At 38.5% G+C, this 17,942-nt stretch overlaps 1 protein-coding gene and 1 pseudogene across 9 annotated transcripts in view; one reads left to right on the top strand and one right to left on the bottom strand.

The window, feature by feature from the left end:
• Nucleotides 1-17,942, top strand: part of MPDZ (multiple PDZ domain crumbs cell polarity complex component) — a 301,840-nt gene that overhangs the window by 50,905 nt on the left and 232,993 nt on the right. The gene's annotated exons all lie outside the window — the stretch shown is intronic.
• On the bottom strand, nucleotides 10,190-10,816 carry LOC141494863 (ER membrane protein complex subunit 8 pseudogene; annotated as a pseudogene).

Below are 17,942 nucleotides of genomic sequence, written 5' to 3'. Positions count from 1 at the left end.
TAATTTTAAGTTTTTTGAAATATTTTGGAAAAAGTTCCTAAGAAGGGCTGTTCTCCTGCCACCATCCTGACTCCGCCACTAAAATCTTTATGCTTCCCTTGAGTCTTGTTGGAGTGTTAAATTTTCTATCCAATTATTGTCTTTTTATCAAGTATGCATGGAAGTGGGGCAACTAGGTGGTGTACTAAATAGAGCAACAACCCTGGGGTAAGGAAGACCTGAGTTCAAATACAGCCTCAGACACTTAATAATTACTTAGCTGATTAGTCACTTAACCCCATTGCCTTCCCCCCCCAAAAAAAAGAATGCCTGGACATTTATTAGTTATACATTTTCCCCCCTGAAAGATTATACTCAATTTTGCTGGGTAAGTTTTTTTTTTTTTTATTTTGAATTATTTACAATTTTTCCCCCTAATCTTGCTTCACTATCCCCACCCTCCACAGAAAGTAATCAGTTAGTCTTTACATTGTTTCCATGTTATACATTGATCTAAGCTGAATGTGATGAGAGAGAGATCATATACTTAAGGAAGAAAAATAAAATATTGTACCTGATTGTTGCACTAATGGAATGAGAAAGTCCTTCAAAGTTGGCAATCACCCCCATATTGATGCTAGAGTGCACAGTGTTTCACTGGTTCTGCTGACCTCACTCAGCATCAGTCAATGCAAATCTTTCCAGGCTTCCCTGATTTCCCGTCCCTCCTAGCTTCTAATAGAACAATAGTGTTCCATCACATACATATATACCCCATTTTGTTAAACCATTCCCCAATTGAAGGACATTTACTTAATTTCCAATTCTTTTCCACCACAAACAACGCTTCTATGAATATTTTTGTACAAATTATTTTTATAAGTAACTAAAATATTATTGTTTAAGAGTAAACATAAGGAGCGAAGCCAAGATGGCGACAAGAGTGGATCGAGTCTTAGGCACTCTCTCATAAATCTTCAAAACTAAGTACTCTAACTAAATTTTCGAGAGACAGAACCCACACAGGGAGCCGGTGAGGCAGGTCTCCAACCCAAAGTAACATGGAAAACAGCAGAAAGGCTCTGCTCCCCGGGGTTAGAGGGGCCACCTGCCATAGGGGTGGCCCACAAGAGCAAAAGAACTTCAGCCTCCCGGGGGCAGCCCCAGGATGTTGGGAGCCTCGGCTCACAGCAGGGGAGGAGTTTCCTGACTTACACCCCAGGGAGCACCGGGCACAACCTGGGGGAACAGCAGGGGAACCTCTGCCAGAGCAAGCACATGAAGCCCAGCCCTCAGGGCACACAGCAAGCAGCATGACCACCACAGCCCAGATCCAGGAAACAAAAGGAGGCCTAGCTAGTAAACAAGAGCCCGCAAGGCATGAGCCCATTAAATTTAGGGAGGGGAGTGAAGAGAGAGACTGCCAAGCTTTGTCCTCTGCCCCTGGAACAGGACTCTGGGACTCTGACCACATTCAGATCCTGATCACAGTCTATGTCCCCCCCATAGAACAGCAGCCCCGCCACCTCAGCCCCATGGCAGAGGAGGGCACATATGGTCATTCACAGACCATGAGGGAAGACAGATTTTCACACACTGAGATCCTTGTGTGAGTGTCTCAAAAGCTCAGGAAGCACCCCAAAGACAGGCTAAGGCTGGGAAACCGAGCAAGCAAAGAAAAGGAAGTAACTTTTGCGATAGACTTATCATAAAGAATGTGATCCACCTGCAACAGAGTTGTTGGTATTGGAACAAAGACTCAAGCACATATTTTTTATTATTATTTGGGGGGGGGGCAGGGAAAATGGGGCTGGGTGGCCTGCCTGGCACCACATAGCAGGGTGATCGTTGCGTGTCTGAGACCAGATTTGGACCTGGGTGCTCCTGGCTCAAGGGCCAATGCTCTGTCTGCCACCCAGCCACCCCTACTGTTATTAATATTTTATTTTATTTTTGGTCTTCTTTTTCTTTTTTTTTTTTTGGTTTTTGCAGGGCAGGGGGGTTGGGGTGGCTTGCATGTCACACGGCTGGGTGATTGTTGAGTGTACGGGACCGGATGTGGGCTCAGGTGCTCATGGCTCAAGGGCTGGTGCTCCGTCCATTGCACTACCCGGCCATACCTACAATTATTACTATTTTTTTTTAATTTTTTTTCTCTCCCCTTTTCTTTATTGCTCAAGCAAATCTATATTTTTGGGAGGTAGGGGTATTTAGTTTACTCTTAAACAATATTTTATTAATGTATAAAAAACATTATTTGTATAAAATGAGAATAAATGAATATTAAATATAAAAAAGAAATATGAAACTTAAAAAAAGAGTAAACATAATACTCCCACCCTCCAAAAAAATTAGACCTCCATGAGAAATAAAGTAAAGGAAAGAAAAGAAAATGTGCTTCAGTCTGTGTTCTGATACTATCAGCACTGTCTCGGGTGGATCACATTCTTTATGATAAGTCCAACATAAAAGTTACTTCCATATTTTTGCACTGTTGCTCTTGCTGATTGTAAATCCCTCCATCCATTCCTCCCCAGTGCCATCTATTCTATTTTCTCTCTCCTTTCACTCTATCCCTCTTCTAAAATGTGCTGTAGGGTAGTTGAGTGGCACAGTGGACTAATCACCAGCCCTGGGGACAAGAAGCTCCAAACCCACATACCACTCCTGAGAACCAGCAGCCACCCAGACCCATGGTCCCAGACAAGCCACCCAATTCCCAACCCCTTGCAAGAAATAAAAAAGAAAATGTGTTATATCTGACTATTCTATCCAATGATCTACCCTCTCCTTTATCACCCACATCCCCCCACTTACCCCTTTCCCCTTTCTCTCCTTTTTTACTCTAGATGTCTATACCCTATTGAGTATGTATGCTGTTTCCTCTCTGAGGCATTTCTGATGAAAGTGAAGGTTCCCTCATTCCCCCTCACCTCCCCCTCCATATCATTGCAAAAGCTCATTGTAAAAGAAGATATATCTCTTATATGAAAAATCTTGGCCTATTCCACCTCTCCTTTCTATTACTCCCACATTTCCGTTTTATCCATTGACTCAATTTTTACAATATATCTTCAAATTCAGCTCTCTCCTGAACTTCATCTATAAAAGCTCCTTCTACCTGATCTACTAAATGAGAAGTTTCATATGAGTCTTATTAGTATCATTTTTCTATGCAGGAATACATGCAGTTCATCATCATTAAGTCCCTCATATTTGACATTTCTCCTCCACTCTCTATGCTTCACCTGAGCCCTGTACTTGAAGGTCAAACTTTCTATTCAACTCTGATCATTTCATCAGGGACATCTGAAATTCCACTGCATCACTGAAAGTCCATCTTTTCCCCTGGAAGACAATGTTCAGTTTTGCTGGGTGTTGATTCTCAGTTGCACTCCAAACTCTTTTGCCTTCTGGAATATTATGTTCCAAGCCCTATGAGCCCTTAATGTAGTTGCTGCTAAGTCCTCTGTGATTCTGATCACATTTTCTTCTAATTTTTCATTCTTTTGGTGTTGAAGTATTGTGTCTTGACTTCTCTTAAAGTCATCAGCTTCCTTTAGCTCCATTTTTTAGCTCCCTCCTTTTCCATCTGGCTAATTCTGCTTTTTAAAGCATTCTTCTCCTCAATAACTCTTTGAATTGTTTTATCCATTTGACCTATGCTGATGTTTAACATATTATTTTCTTCAGCATTTTTTTTTGGATCTCCTTGACTAAGATGCTGACTTCTTTTGCATGTTTTTCCTGTATCTCTCTCATTTCTTTTCCCAATTTTTCTTCTATCTCCCTTACTTGATTTTCAAAATCTTTTTTGAACTCTGTCATAGCCTGAGCCCAACTTACATTTTTCTTGGAGTTTTTAGATGCGAGCTTGTACTTCCTCATCTTCAGATTGAGTATTTTGATCCTTCTTGGAATCATAGACAAAGAATTTGTCAGTGGTGTTCCTTTTTTCTCTGTTTAATCATTTCTCCAGTCTGTGCCTGGTTTTGGGGTGCTTTCTGAGTTTTTGAATGTTATTTTGGCACCTGCTTTGGGTTTTTTTTGGGGGGGACATCCCACTGGGACCTTTATTCTTCCATGGTCTTATGTTCTTTTGCCTGTGCTTTGATATGTAGATGATCACAGGTACTCTCTTCTGCCCTGGAGCTGTAAGAAAGGTTACTACTATCTTAGTATGGAAGACCAACCTGCAACCTGGATGTGAGTGTGGGCAAACATAGAGTCCTGCTCCAGGGAGAGCAGAGAGATTTCTGCAGTATTCCCTGACCACTTTACCATCTGTTGACTGCTCTGGAGGTGCAGGCTAGTTTCCCCAGATTCCCACTGCAGGTTCTAACCTCAGGACTGCTCTGAGGCCTGTGCTCCTCACTCCATACTCATTCTGGCTCAGCAGAGTTCTCTCACCACCCCTTCAAGTTGCCATTGATCCCTGGACTGCACTGTGCTATAGTAGGGTCTTTTTTCCAACCCCCATTCCTGGTGAAATATACCTTTCCTGGGGAACTTCTAAGTTATCTTGGATTGGGAAAATATATCACTCAGTCTTTCTGTGGGTTCTGCCCCTCTAAATTTGGGCTAGAGTCATAATTTTATGGTTTTGGGAGTTTATTGGGATAGGAGTTTCTGGGAAATGCTGCCTTCACACTACCATCTTGGCTTCACCCCTTTCCTGGGTAATTTTTTTAAAATTTATTTTATTTTTAATTCATAGCATAAAACAAGCATTTCCAAAACAGTATAAGAGATAAATGAAGATGAAACTGCAAATCTACTCTGTTCAATTTGCTATTCCTTATAGATTTACAATAACTTTATCATATAATTTTCTTTTTTATTTTCCTTTTCCCTCCCCTATCAGTACTAAAGATGGTCACCATTATATATAAATATATACTTAGTTGTAAGTCTAGTTCCGTTGCCTTCTAGAATATCATATTCTAAGCACTTCACTGTTTTAATGTAGGATCTGTTAAATTTTGTATGATTCCTACTGTGGCTTCATGATATTTGGATTGCTTCCTTCTGGATGCTTACAAGTATTTTCTCTTTGACTTGGGCAATTAATGCAGGCTATAAATATTATTGAGAATTTCATATGGGATCTCTTTCAGGAAGTATATATCCTTAGGATCTAAGTTATAAGGAAAGTTTTCCTTGATATTTTCTTGAAATCTGATACCTAAACTTTTTTTTAATCTGGGCTTTTAGGTAATCCAATAATTCTTAATAACTCTCCTATTTCCCAATTTTTTTTACTTTCTTCCTATATTTTTCTAATTATTTTCCTATATTTCAGATTTTCTTCTACCTTTTTCATTTTTGCATTTTTATTATGTTATTTCCTGATGTCTCATAATATTTTCCATTTACCCCATTCTAATTTATAAGAAATTATTTCTTCAGTAAGCTCTTCTTTTTTTTAATTTGGTCAGTTCTGCTTTTTATGAGTATATTTTCTTCAATGAATTTTGTGACTCTTCTGCCATTGGGCCAATCTTTGGAGTGTTATTTTCGTTAATACTTTGTGTCTCTTTTAGCAAGCTATTAATTCTCTTTTCATAATTTTTCTTGAATCACTCTCATTTCTGTTCCCATTTTCTCCCTCTAAAACCCTTATCTTTCTCTTTAATTCTGCCAGGAATTCTTGCTGGGCTTGGGTCCCTATTTTTTTCTTTGAGGTTTTTCTTGTAATGGTTTTCACACTGTTGTCTTCTGAATCTGTTTTGTTCTCTGCCACCATAGTTTTTTTTTAATATATAATTAAATTATTTTGTTGTTATTTGCTTTTTCCCCCAGCTTATTTCTTCACTTTGAACTTTGTGTTAAAATTGAATTTTACTTACTTGGGGATGAGGGGGTGGGAGGACACTGTCCTGTGATTCAGGTTTTGTATGTGCTACTATTTTCGGAGGGAATTACCAAGTTTTTGGTGTTGCTATAGTGATACAATCTGGTGAAAAGTGGAGTGACCACTCTCCTGGTCTGCATTATGGTCTTTAATCATAAAGAACTCTTGTTCCCTTGCAGTTTCAAGAGTTATAATCCAGGAATTATGACCACACTCCCTGTCCCACTGCAGTCACAGGTGCTAGTGCTGCTCTCAGTCCTGGGACTACGAGCCCCTGCTCCCTTGTGACCGACCACAAGCACTCCTCCCTAATTTAGAACTACAACCCAGAACTATTGCTGCTGCTATTTACAACCATCCAGAGATCTGCTGCTGTATCTGCTAATAGCCCATGCACTTTAGTTCAGCCCCAACCCCTGTGACATAGACTTCACTTACTAACCTCCTAAATTTTCTTAAACTGGAAAAATAACCTCAGCAGTTCGTGGGTTCTGCTGTTCCTAAATATAATATGAGGCATTAGTTTAAAGTTCTTTGGAGAGGAATGTTGGGAGACTTCAGCTGAATTGCTTCCTGCTCCTTGGCTCCACCAAAAACTATTATTTCTTTCATTAACAATATGAAGGAACTAGGTAGAATTAAGTTTCAAATATCATTTCAACACATCAGTTCAATTAAATCTATTTATTAAATGCCTGCCTTATGTCAGACATTGAAGATACAAAGTAAAAAAATAAAATAACTCTTCACCTCAAGGGGCTTATATTCTATTGAGAATGACAATTGGGGACTCATAAGAATATAAAAAGTTATTTTAAAATAAATATATGATAGTGTATAAAGAGAGGAAGAGAATCTAGCATTCTTCTTGGAAGACAACAGTAAGCAAAATTAAAATTGATTAGTTCTGCCTTCTTTCCTATTGGCAGTTATCATCTTCCCACCCACCCCAAGGAGTAGCATTTTCTTTCCTCAATACTCCTCTTTCCCCAACTGGATCATAAAAAAAGTTCTTTTTGTCTTAGTTATCTCTATAAACTTTTAGCCCATTCTGAGCTTTTGAAATCATGATGCTTTTTTACTTTAATTTTGTTTAATTTTAGATTTCTTATTATTTATATTATTTACATTGTGTAAATTGAACTTTTAAAATTTTCACATTTATTTTTTCCAATTACATGTAAAGATAGTTTTCAATATTCATTTTGTATAAGATTCACATTTTTCTACCTCCCTCCTTTGTTTCTCCTATTCTTTGACAGAAAATAATCTGATAGAGGTTATACATGCACAATCCTGTCAAACATATTTCTAAATTAGCCATGTTGTGAAAGAAGAATCACAACAAAAGGAGGGGACATGAGAAAAAACCCATAAAACAAGTTTTAAAAGTGAAAATAATATACCTTGGTCTGCATTCAGACTCCATAGTTCTTTCTCTGGATGTGGATTGTATTTTCTATCCCAAGTCTTTTTACAATTTTTTTTAAATCATTGTACTGCTGAGACAGTTAGTTATTATGCAATGTTCCTGTTAATGTATACAATGTTCTCCTGGTTCTGCTCACTTCACTCATCATCAGTTCATGTAAGTCCAGGTTTTTTCTGAAATTCATCTACTCATGGTTTCTTTATTTTTTAATCTTAATTTATTTTTTCTAATTAAATGCAAAGATTGTTCTCAACATTCACCTTTTGCAAGTTTTTTGTGCTTCAGATTTTTCTACCACTCTCTTTCCCTTCCTCCCCATGTCAGCAAACAATCTGATATAAGTTATGCATGTATAATCATGATTAAAATATTTAAATATTATTTATATTGTGGAAAAAAAGAATTAGAAATAAGGGGGAAAAGGGGATGGGGGTGGAGGGAAGATGGCCAAGTATAGGCAGGAATTCACACAAACTCTTTCCCATACTATTCCAAATATGCCTTTAAAGGTATTATTTAAATAATGACTCTAACCAAATTCTGGAGTGACAAAACCCTCAAAAAGACTGAATGAAACAATTTTCTAGTCCAAGACAACTTGGAAGATCTGTGGGAAGCGTTAGTTGCATGAGGGTCTGCAGCCCATCCCAGACCCTACTGGCCAGGCAGGAGCAAACCAATCACCGCCATCCAGGAACAGCCCATGGGAAACCTGGGTCCCTGGGGGCACCTGAGTTCATGGCAACTGTGACAATTTCCAGACCTCTCAGCCCAAGAATTGCCAAGGACAACTTGGAAGGTCAGTGGTAAAACTGCTTCACCAGAGAACACATAGAACCCAGTCCAGCAAAGGCCTCAAGGCAGACTAAGTTTGGAGAACCAAGAACCAACCTGGGGAGCCACCCAGCATGTAACTACTCAGCAGTTCCTTCCAGAGTGCTCAGGTCATGGATGGTAAGGGAGTTGGGGGTATTGCAGAGGTCTCTTTGCTGTCTCTGAGGCAGGACTATACAGTCCTGTTTTGCCCATCCTAAGATCCAGGTCACAGTCTGGGATACCAGTCTCAGGAAAAGGAACTTTATTGCCATAGTGGAGCAGGGACTCTCCTCATGGCTCCAGGGAAGAGGGGAGTGCTTGTGGTCATTCAAAGACCAGATAGTAGACCAGGAGATCAGTCAGAGCCTCTCATAAGACCTAGAAGAATTGAGATCCCGGGGATGCAGGGGTGTCCTTAAAAAAAACCCTCAAAAACTTGAGACAGTGGATCCTCCACCCTAGAAGTACATCCCCTCCTTAACAAAGAGTTAAAATCAAATAATAGACTGGGGAAATGAGCAAACAATAGAAGAAAAAAAATCTGACCATAGACAATTACTTTGTTCCTATGGAGGATCAAATGATACACTTGGAAGATAACAAAGTCAAAGCTACTGTATCCAAAACCTCCAAGAAAAATATTAATTGGTCTCAGGCTATGGAGAGGTCGAAAAAGATTTTGAAAAGCAAGTAAGGGAAAAAGAGGAAAAATTGAAAAGAGAAATGAGAGTGTTGTGAAAAATCAGGTGATATAATTACATGGCCCTTTATTACATGCAATTTTTATTGTATCATTACCTAGAAAGGATGCATTTAATATTTTTTTCCTTTCTGAATTTGATGGTGATGTTTTTATGCCCTAATACTTGGTCAGTGTTTTTAAGAGAAATGTAATGTACCACAATGTGGAAGATTTATTCCTTTCTATCACTACTTGTGTTTCTCCTGATGGTCTATCATATCTAATTTTTTTAAAAAAATTCTATTCACCTTCTTAACTTCCTAATTTGTAGTCAGATTTTTTCTAATTCTGAGAGAGAGAGAGAGGTGGAGGTCCCCCCACTAATACAGTTTTGCTATTGATGTCTTTTTGTCAGTCATTTACCTTCTCCTCTAAGAACTGGGATGCTATCCCACTTGATTCATATAGGTTAAATATTGATATTTCTTCATTGTCTATGTTATCTTTTTTTTTCATTCTCCTGTTCAGCTTTATGTATTGAAGTTTTTGCTCTGAATACAAAAGCAATGGCAATTATTTTGAAGATATCTTTTAGAATTATTTGGATGATCTAGTGAGTCAAGAACTAGAAATGATGTGTTTTCCAAAAAAGCAGCGACTGCATCGAATCCTAGCACAATCTAATTTCTCCTCCTTCCATTTCTGGTTTTTAGAGCTTTCCAGTTGATTGCTACTATGATGCTGTGTGTGCTCTAAGTCAAGTTCTTATGACACAGCTCATGTTTTTCCCCCTAACTATAAATGTTGCTTAGACAACAGTAGGTTTATGACCACTGTGGTTTTTCTGAGTACAATATTGCTTTAAGTAGTAGAGTCTTATAATCCCAATGAGACTCAGCTGCTCTCATAGAGATGCCCTACTTGCCGAAGTTGTTGTCTGGGGTAGTTGGTTTGGTAGTAAGGTATTCTTTGTAGATTTTCAGACCTGGTCCTAAGTCTGTATTTATAGCATGGACTCAGAAATAAAACACCTCAATAAAGGATAAGATGTGTTGTTTTCGAAAAGATAGTTTATAATTCTTAAAAAGTATTCTCTCAAGATTATAAAAGGTTAGTTAAAATCGTTTAATAGGAACATTCTTGGACAAGCAGAAATAGCTTTGATTTTGAAGGTTAGAGCAACATACAACTGGGAGAGAATCCACAGGGACAGCTAGACTTGACAATTTGTATCTCCTCCAGAGAGCTTTGTTTTAAAAAGATGACCACTTAGATAGATTGCCTCTTTTGAGCCCCATGCCTTTTCTTAAAACCATTGCCTTTCCACACAAGGTATGAGATATTATTCTATTTACAATTAAAAATATTTCTTTTTTCCTCTTCAGTGTAGTAGAAATGCCCATAAATCAGTCAGTGGAATCCCTCCCTAACATAGATGTAGAATGGCTTTATTGATCTCTGGATTTGTCCAATCATTTAGGATGTCGTCCAGATGGTTATCAAAATCCACAAGGGTTTCATAGGACCTGCTGTCCAAGAGAGATGCCGAGACCCTCTGGGCTTCCAGCCAGTCTTCACAATAATCATAGTATGGATCTCTGCACCACCATTTGTTTTCATGATGCTCATACACATGAATAGTGGGTTCTATGCACTTCATTGTAAACTTCGTGTTGTCTACCATGATGAGTGCAGTGTCATTGAAGCCCTCTGCAATTCTAGAAGCTACCTTCTCAGCAACCTGGTTTGGACTGGCATCCTTTACACGTTCATTGGCTTGATAATAACCAGCAATCACATAGCTATTATCTTTGCACCAAGAATCAATCAAGCTGAGGGCCACCTCCAGCATGGGCGCCAGCACCAGGGTGCCGTGGAAGAGCGGGATGCAGTCCACGAAGAGCGTGTGGTGCGGGCCCGCATGCAGGGGCTGCTCCTTGAGGGGCTTCTGCCTCTCCGCCACCAGCAGCCCGTTGATGGCACAGTGCGGGTACCTGGCACCATGCAGCACCATCTTGCAGTAGGCCTGGGTGGTCAACTTGATGCCGGGCATGGCAAGGCCTCCGGGCCAGCCCCTCATTGGCATGGCGCCCTGCAGCCTGCTCTGCCTGCTGGGGCGCTATGTTATCTTTTAAGAAAATATATTTTCCTTCCTTATCCCTTTTAATTAGATCTATTTTTGCTTTTACTGTGTCTTAGAAAAGGAATGCTACCCCTGATTTTTACTTCTGCTGTAGCATATTATATTCTGCTCCAGCCTTTTAATTTTATCCTGTGTGTATCTCTCTTGCTGGTTACAAGCAAGTGCTTGCCATGGCATCACCTCCCTGATGTCATGGTCTTCTAAAATGAAGAACAAAAATCATCTCTCTGCTTCAAATATGTTCTTGAAAATAACATATTATAAGATTCTGGTTTTTAATATACTCTATTATCCTCTTCTGTTATATGGGAGAGTTCATCCCATTCACATTCAAAGTTATAATTACTAACCCCTTATTTCCTTTCATCTTTTCTTCTCCCTGGTTTACTTTTCTCTCTCTCCTTTCCCCTTATTCCTCCTCATGAACATTTTGATTGATAATTGCCTCCTTCAATCTTTCTTCCCTTTGATAATCCCCCTCCCTTTTTCTTCTTCCTTTCACTTTTTTTTTACTTTTACAGTTCCCCCCTCCTTTTTCTCAGCTTTTCTTTCCCCTTTGTTTCTTCTTTCCGCTCCTACTTGCATGTAGTGTAAGATAAATTTCTAAACCCAATTGAGAGGGCTGTTGCAATATTTTCTCCTTTAGCTGATAATTCTGAAATTTGACTACAGTATTCCTTGGAGTATCTGGGAATAATAGATGGCTCCTTTTAAGAACTATATTATCTTCTTGTTCTAGGATATTTGGGCATTGTTTCATGATAATTTCCCAAAATATATTGTCCATGCTCTTTTTTTTTCTTATCATGGCTTTCCAGTTGACCAATAATTCATAAATGATCTCTTCTGGATCTATTTTTCAGGTTGGATAGTTTTCCTAAGAAATATTTTACATTTTCATTTTTTCAATCTTTTAGTTTGGTTTCATGGAATCTTGGTGTCTCATAGAGTCATTAGTTTACATTTATCCAATTCTAATTTTAGGATGCTATTTTTCACTTCCTTTTATAGTTGATTAATTTTACTTTTAAAGGAATTGATTTACTTTTCCATTTGGCCAATTGTGCTTTTAAATGACCTTGAGTCATTTTTTTCATAATTCTTTCATGACTCTGATTTCTTTTCTCAATTTTTCCTTCTTCCTCTCTTTTTTGAATTCAAAATTTCCGAGCTTTTCTAAGAGGTCTTTCTGTATTTGAGACCAATATATAAAACTCTCTGAATCTTCACATGTAGGCATTTTGCTACTGTTTTCCTTTTGTGAGAAGGTGTTTTTTTTTAACAAGACTAGAAGTTTTCTATGGTTAGTGCTTTTTTTTTTGTTTTTTGCTTATTTGGGGTGTTGATTTGCTCCTGCTCCTGGGACACAAAGGGTATAATTCCAAGCTTTTGTGCTGGGGTGGGGGTTGGGGGGTCTGATTCCTTGCTTTCTATTCTCACCTCTCAGCTGCTCATGTTTTGCTACCTGCATTAGGGTAGCCCAACTCAATCCCACTTGCTACACTAGCATTCCTATATTCAAACTTTGCCTTCTGTGCTGAAGTTGGAACCCTTTCGACTGACCTGCTGAGCAAAGACCTGTGGTATGCTTGGATGCTTGGACTAAGAACCTCCCAGGGGCTTCCCAACTTTCTTGTCTATGCAGTACTACACTCCCCTTTTATCCATGAAAGACCTGTTCTGAAATTCCTCCAAAATATCTTGAATTGAGAAGTTGTTTCACTCTTCTTTTTTTTTGTAGGATCTGTCACTTAGAGGCTTTATTTAAAGTGTTTTTGGGGAAAGTTCCAGGAACTTCCTAGTTCTGCAGTGCCATCTTGACTACTCCCAGGAAGTCTCCTGTTCATGATTTCTATCAGAACAATAGTATTCCAACATGCTCATATACTACAATTTGTCTTGAGTATTCTTTTTTAAAAATTTTACTTATTTTTTCTAACTATGTGCAATGAAAGTTTTCAACAATATTTTTATAAAATTTTAAGTTCCACATTTTTCTCCCTTCCTTATTCCTCTCCCCCTCCCCTGACAGAAAGCAATTTAATATAAGTTATACATGTATATTCGTATTAATCATACTGTGAAAGAAGAATTATATAGAAAAGGTAAAAGAACATGAGAGAGAAAAACATAATACATAAAATAAATTTTAAAAATTAAAAATAGTTTTTAAAATTCAAGCACAGAGACTTCCGGCCAAGATGGCGGAGAGAAGACAGGCACAGTTCTAAAGTCTCCTGATCTCTTCCCCATCTATCACATGACACAAACCTCTTAAAAGAAATCTGAACCAAGAAACCCAGAAAGAAAAGCCAGGAGAGTAAAATCTACCTCAGGATTTGTATCCCGCAGCAGCCTTGGCTGGTACCGGCAGGTGAGTCTGAGCTCCCAGGGAAGATCAGCCAGACCAACAGCTGAATCGGTACTGGGAGTCTGAGGGCCCAAGAGCCGGACCTGCTGGATCACTGGTGGGGCTGGACGAAGGGGGCTTGGATCCGCAGGGAAGCAGAGGCGCTGGTGTTGGTGCTGTCCCCCTGGAGCTTGGGGAAGGGGCTGCGGGGAGAGGTCTGGTGCAGGAGAGCTGCAGACACCATCCCTGGGCTCTTCAGGTCTGAGAAACTCTGAGCCCATGCCTCCATTGCACTGAGGCCTCCTCCCAAACAAATGCAAATTATTTCTGCCTCAGGCCCAGGTGTGTGAGCAAAAGAACCAGCCCAGCTGAGGAATCACCTCAGGCCAGGGTAAAGCCCACCATTGATTGAAGGCAAAAGAATTCAATAGCTCCAATTCCCTCCCAAAAGCAAAGGGAGAAGGCTTCGCAACCAAGGTCACAGACACCCCAGAGAGATCAACCAGCACCTCCTACTGGCCAGCCAGAGAAACTGCACTCAGTAAAGCCTTTAGAGATCCCAAGCCCAGGTGAACCATCCCCACCCAACTCAAGGTCTTAGCATAATGAAGAAGGGTCATTGGAAAGGTGGATCCATAGAAAAATTCCTGGAACGGAAAGACCCCAACCCAGAGAGACCTGGAACATCTGAGGAGAATACAATCTGGTCTCCATCACTTAAAGACTTCATTGAAGAAATAAGGAAGGAGTTTAAAAATCAACTGGAAAATTTGGGGGAGACAATTAATACCTTGCAACAAGAAAACAAAACCTTAGAAAGTAGAATTGGACAATTACAAAATGAGAACAATTCTCTCAGATCCTCAAATGAGCAAATGCAAAAAGAAATTAATTCTCTCAAAACCTCAATTGGTCAAATGGAAAGCTCTTTCAAAAGTAGAATTGACCAATTGGAAAAGGTTAATGAAGAAAACTCCTCCCCCCAAAAAATAATGGAGTCTACAGAAACTAATGACTCCATGAGACAGCAAGAGTCAGTTAAACAAAATCAAAAAATAGAAAAAATAAAAGCAAATGTGAAATACCTCATCAACAAAACCACTGACCTTGAGAATAGATCAAGGAGGGGAAACCGGAAAATTATAGGACTTCCTGAAAACATTGAAGAGAAAAAAAGCCTGGACTTAATATTACAGGATCTAGTGATGGGAAACTGCCCTGACATCATGGAATCAGAAGGCAAAGTAGTTATTGAAAGAGTACATCGATCCCCACCAGAAAAAGATCCTAAAAGAAAAACACCAAGGAATGTTGTGGCCAAACTCCAGAACTATCAGGTAAAAGAGAAAATCCTGCAAGCAGCCAGAAAGAAACAATTTAAATATCAAGGAGCCACAGTAAGGATCACGCAGGACCTGGCTGCATCAACTTTAAGGGATAGAAGGGCCTGGAACGAGATATTTTGAAGAGCACAGGAGCTTGGAATGCAGCCAAGAATCTACTTTCCTGCAAAGCTGAGCCTTCTCTTCCAGGGAAAAACATGGACATTTAATGAAATGGAAGAATTCCAAAAATTTCTGATGAAAAGACCAGAGCTAAACAGAAAATCTGGATATCAAACAGGCAGTTCAAGAGACACATGAAAAGGTAAAAAAAAGGGGGGTGGCAGTAAAAGGAAAAAAATGCAATCCACCAAGTTGAAACTGGCTATATCCCAGCATGGGGGGGGGGGGCGGTAGAGACTCTCATAAATCCTGAGAAATGTAACTCTAACAGAGAGAATATACCTAGCCAGAAATGCTGGACATCCATGACCTATCCATGAGACTGATATCTAATGGGATGTAATTGGCTTTAACTCCACTGGGGAGAAAGACTCTAATAACTCTCAGGAATTTGGACTCTATTCAACAGAATATACTGAACTAGAAGGGACAGACACTCAGAATTTTCTATGACTTAGATAGAATGATCTAAAAAAAAATACACTACCTCCCTAAAAAGGGGGACAGGAAAGAGACAGGAGGAGGGAGGGGACTGAATGGGACAAATCTCATTACACTAAGAGGTACAAAAAACCTATGGTAATAGAGGGGGAAGAAGGGAGTAGAGGAGAAACACCTGAATCTTCTTCTCATCAGACTTGGCTTAAAGTCAACCTACACATACTCAGTTAACTTATAAAACATCTAACCTTTCAAGAAGTAAAAGGGGAAAAGGGGAGGGGGAACAGAGAAAGGGAAGGGGAGTGGAAGAAATAAGGGGAAATAACAAAAGGAAGGGAAGGGAACAGGGAAAGGGGAAAGAAAGGGGAGGGTGTGATATAGGAGGGCAAACACACTGAAGGGGGTGGTAGTCAAAAACAAAATACTGGGAATATGGATAAAAGGGGGGAAAGGGAGAAAAATACAATCAGAGGGAAGATAGCACAGAGGGCAATAAAGAATTAGTAGTCATAACCTTGAATGTGAATGGGATGAACTCTCCCTTAAAACATAAGCAAATAGCAGAGTGGATTAAAAACCCAGAATCCTACAATACGCTGCTTACAAGAAACTCATTTGAAGCAGAGAGATACATATAGAGTAAAGGTAAAAGGTTGGAGCAAAATATATTTTGCTTCAGCTGAAGTAAAAAAAAGCAGGGATAGCAATCCTTATCTCAGACAAAGCAGCAGCAAAAATAGATAGCATTAAAAGAGATAAGGAAGGAAACTTTATCCTCCTAAAAGGTACCATAGACAATAAAGTCATTTCAATATTGAATATATATGTACCCAGTGGGACAGCACCCAAATTCTTAGAGGAGAAGCTGAAAGAATTACAGGAAGACATAGACAGCAAAACTCTACTAGTAGGAGACCTCAACCTCCTGCTATCAGATCTAGATAAATCAAATCATAAAACAAACAAGAAAGAAATTAGGGAGGTAAATAGATTGTTAGAAAAATTAGATATGGTAGACTTATGGAGGAAACTGATTGGGGATAGGATGGAATATACCTTTTTCTCTGCAGTACATGTAACTTTCACAAAAATTGACCATGTACTAGGACATAAAAACCTAATGATCAACTGCAGAAAGGCAGAAATAGTGAATACATCTTTCTCAGATCACAATGCAATAAAAGTCATATGCAATACTGGGCCAAGGAGATATAGACCCAGAGCAAATTGGAAACTGAATAACCTCATCTTAAAAAATTAGTGGACCAAAAAACAAATTATAGAAAGAATTAACCGTTTTATCCTAGATAATGATAATAATGAAACAACATACCAAAACCTATGGGATTCATTCAAAGCAACTCTCAGGGGATATATTATAGCTCTAAATGCTTATATGAATAAATTGGAGAAAGAGGAAATCAATGAACAACACATGCAACTAAAAATATTAGAGAAAGAACAAATCAAAAATCCCCAAATACCAAATTAGAAATTTTAAAAATCAAAGGAGAAATTAATAAAATTGAAAGCAAAAAACTATTGAATTAATAAATAAAACCAAAAGTTGGTATTATGAAAAAAACAATAAAATTGATAAACCTCTGGTCAATTTGATTTAAAAAAAGAAAGAAGAAAACCAAATCGCTAGTATTATAAATGAAAAAGGTGAACTCACCACCAATGAGGAGGAAATTAAAGTAATAATTCAAAATTATTTTGCCCAACTTTATGCCAATAAATTTGATAATCTAAGTGAAATGGATGAATATTTACAAAAATATAAGTTGCCCAGGTTAAATGAAGAAGAGATTAAATACCTGAACAACCCTATCTCAGAAAAAGAAATTCAACAAGCCATTAGTGAACTCCCTAAAAAAAAAAAAATCTCCAGGGCCTGATGGGTTCACAAGTGAATTCTACCAAACATTCAAGGAACAATTGGTTCCAATCCTATATAAACTCTTTGGAAAAATAGGGAAAGATGGAACTCTGCCTAACTCTTCCTATGAAACCAATATGGTACTGCTACCTAAACCAGGAAGAGTTAAAACAGAGAAAGAAAATTATAGACCTATTTCCCCGATGAATATAGATGCAAAAATCCTAAATAAAATCTTAGCAAAATGACTACAACAAGTCATCACTAGGATAATACATTATGATCAAGTAGGATTTATTCCAGGAATGCAGGGTTGGTTCAATATTAGGAAAACTGTTAGTATACTCAATTATATCAATAACAAACCTATCAGAAACCATATGATCATATCAATAGATGCTGAAAAAGCTTTTGACAAAATACAGCATCCATTCCTATTAAAAACACTAGAGAGTGTAGGAATAAATGGACTGTTCTTTAAAATAATTAGCAGTATCTATCTGAAACCATCAACAAGCATTATACTCAATGGGGAGAGGCTAGAGGCATTCCCAATAAGATCAGGGGTTAAACAAGGGTGCCCATTATCACCACTACTATTCAATATTGTATTAGAAATGTTAGCATCAGCAATTAGAGGAGAAAAAGAAATTAAAGGAATTAGAATTGGGAAGGAAGAGACAAAACTCTCACTATTCGCAGATGACATGATGGTCTACCTAGAGAATCCCAAGAAATCATCTAAAAAAACTACTGGAAACAATTAGCAATTTTAGCAAAGTTGCAGGTTATAAAATAAACCCCCATAAATCCTCAACTTTCCTATATATGACTAGCAAGAAACAGCAGGAAGAGGTA

This window comes from Macrotis lagotis, chromosome 8 (assembly GCF_037893015.1).
Source record: "Macrotis lagotis isolate mMagLag1 chromosome 8, bilby.v1.9.chrom.fasta, whole genome shotgun sequence".
In the NCBI taxonomy this organism is placed as follows: Eukaryota; Metazoa; Chordata; class Mammalia; order Peramelemorphia; family Peramelidae; genus Macrotis; species Macrotis lagotis.
This window is presented reverse-complemented; position numbering and strand designations above follow the sequence as displayed.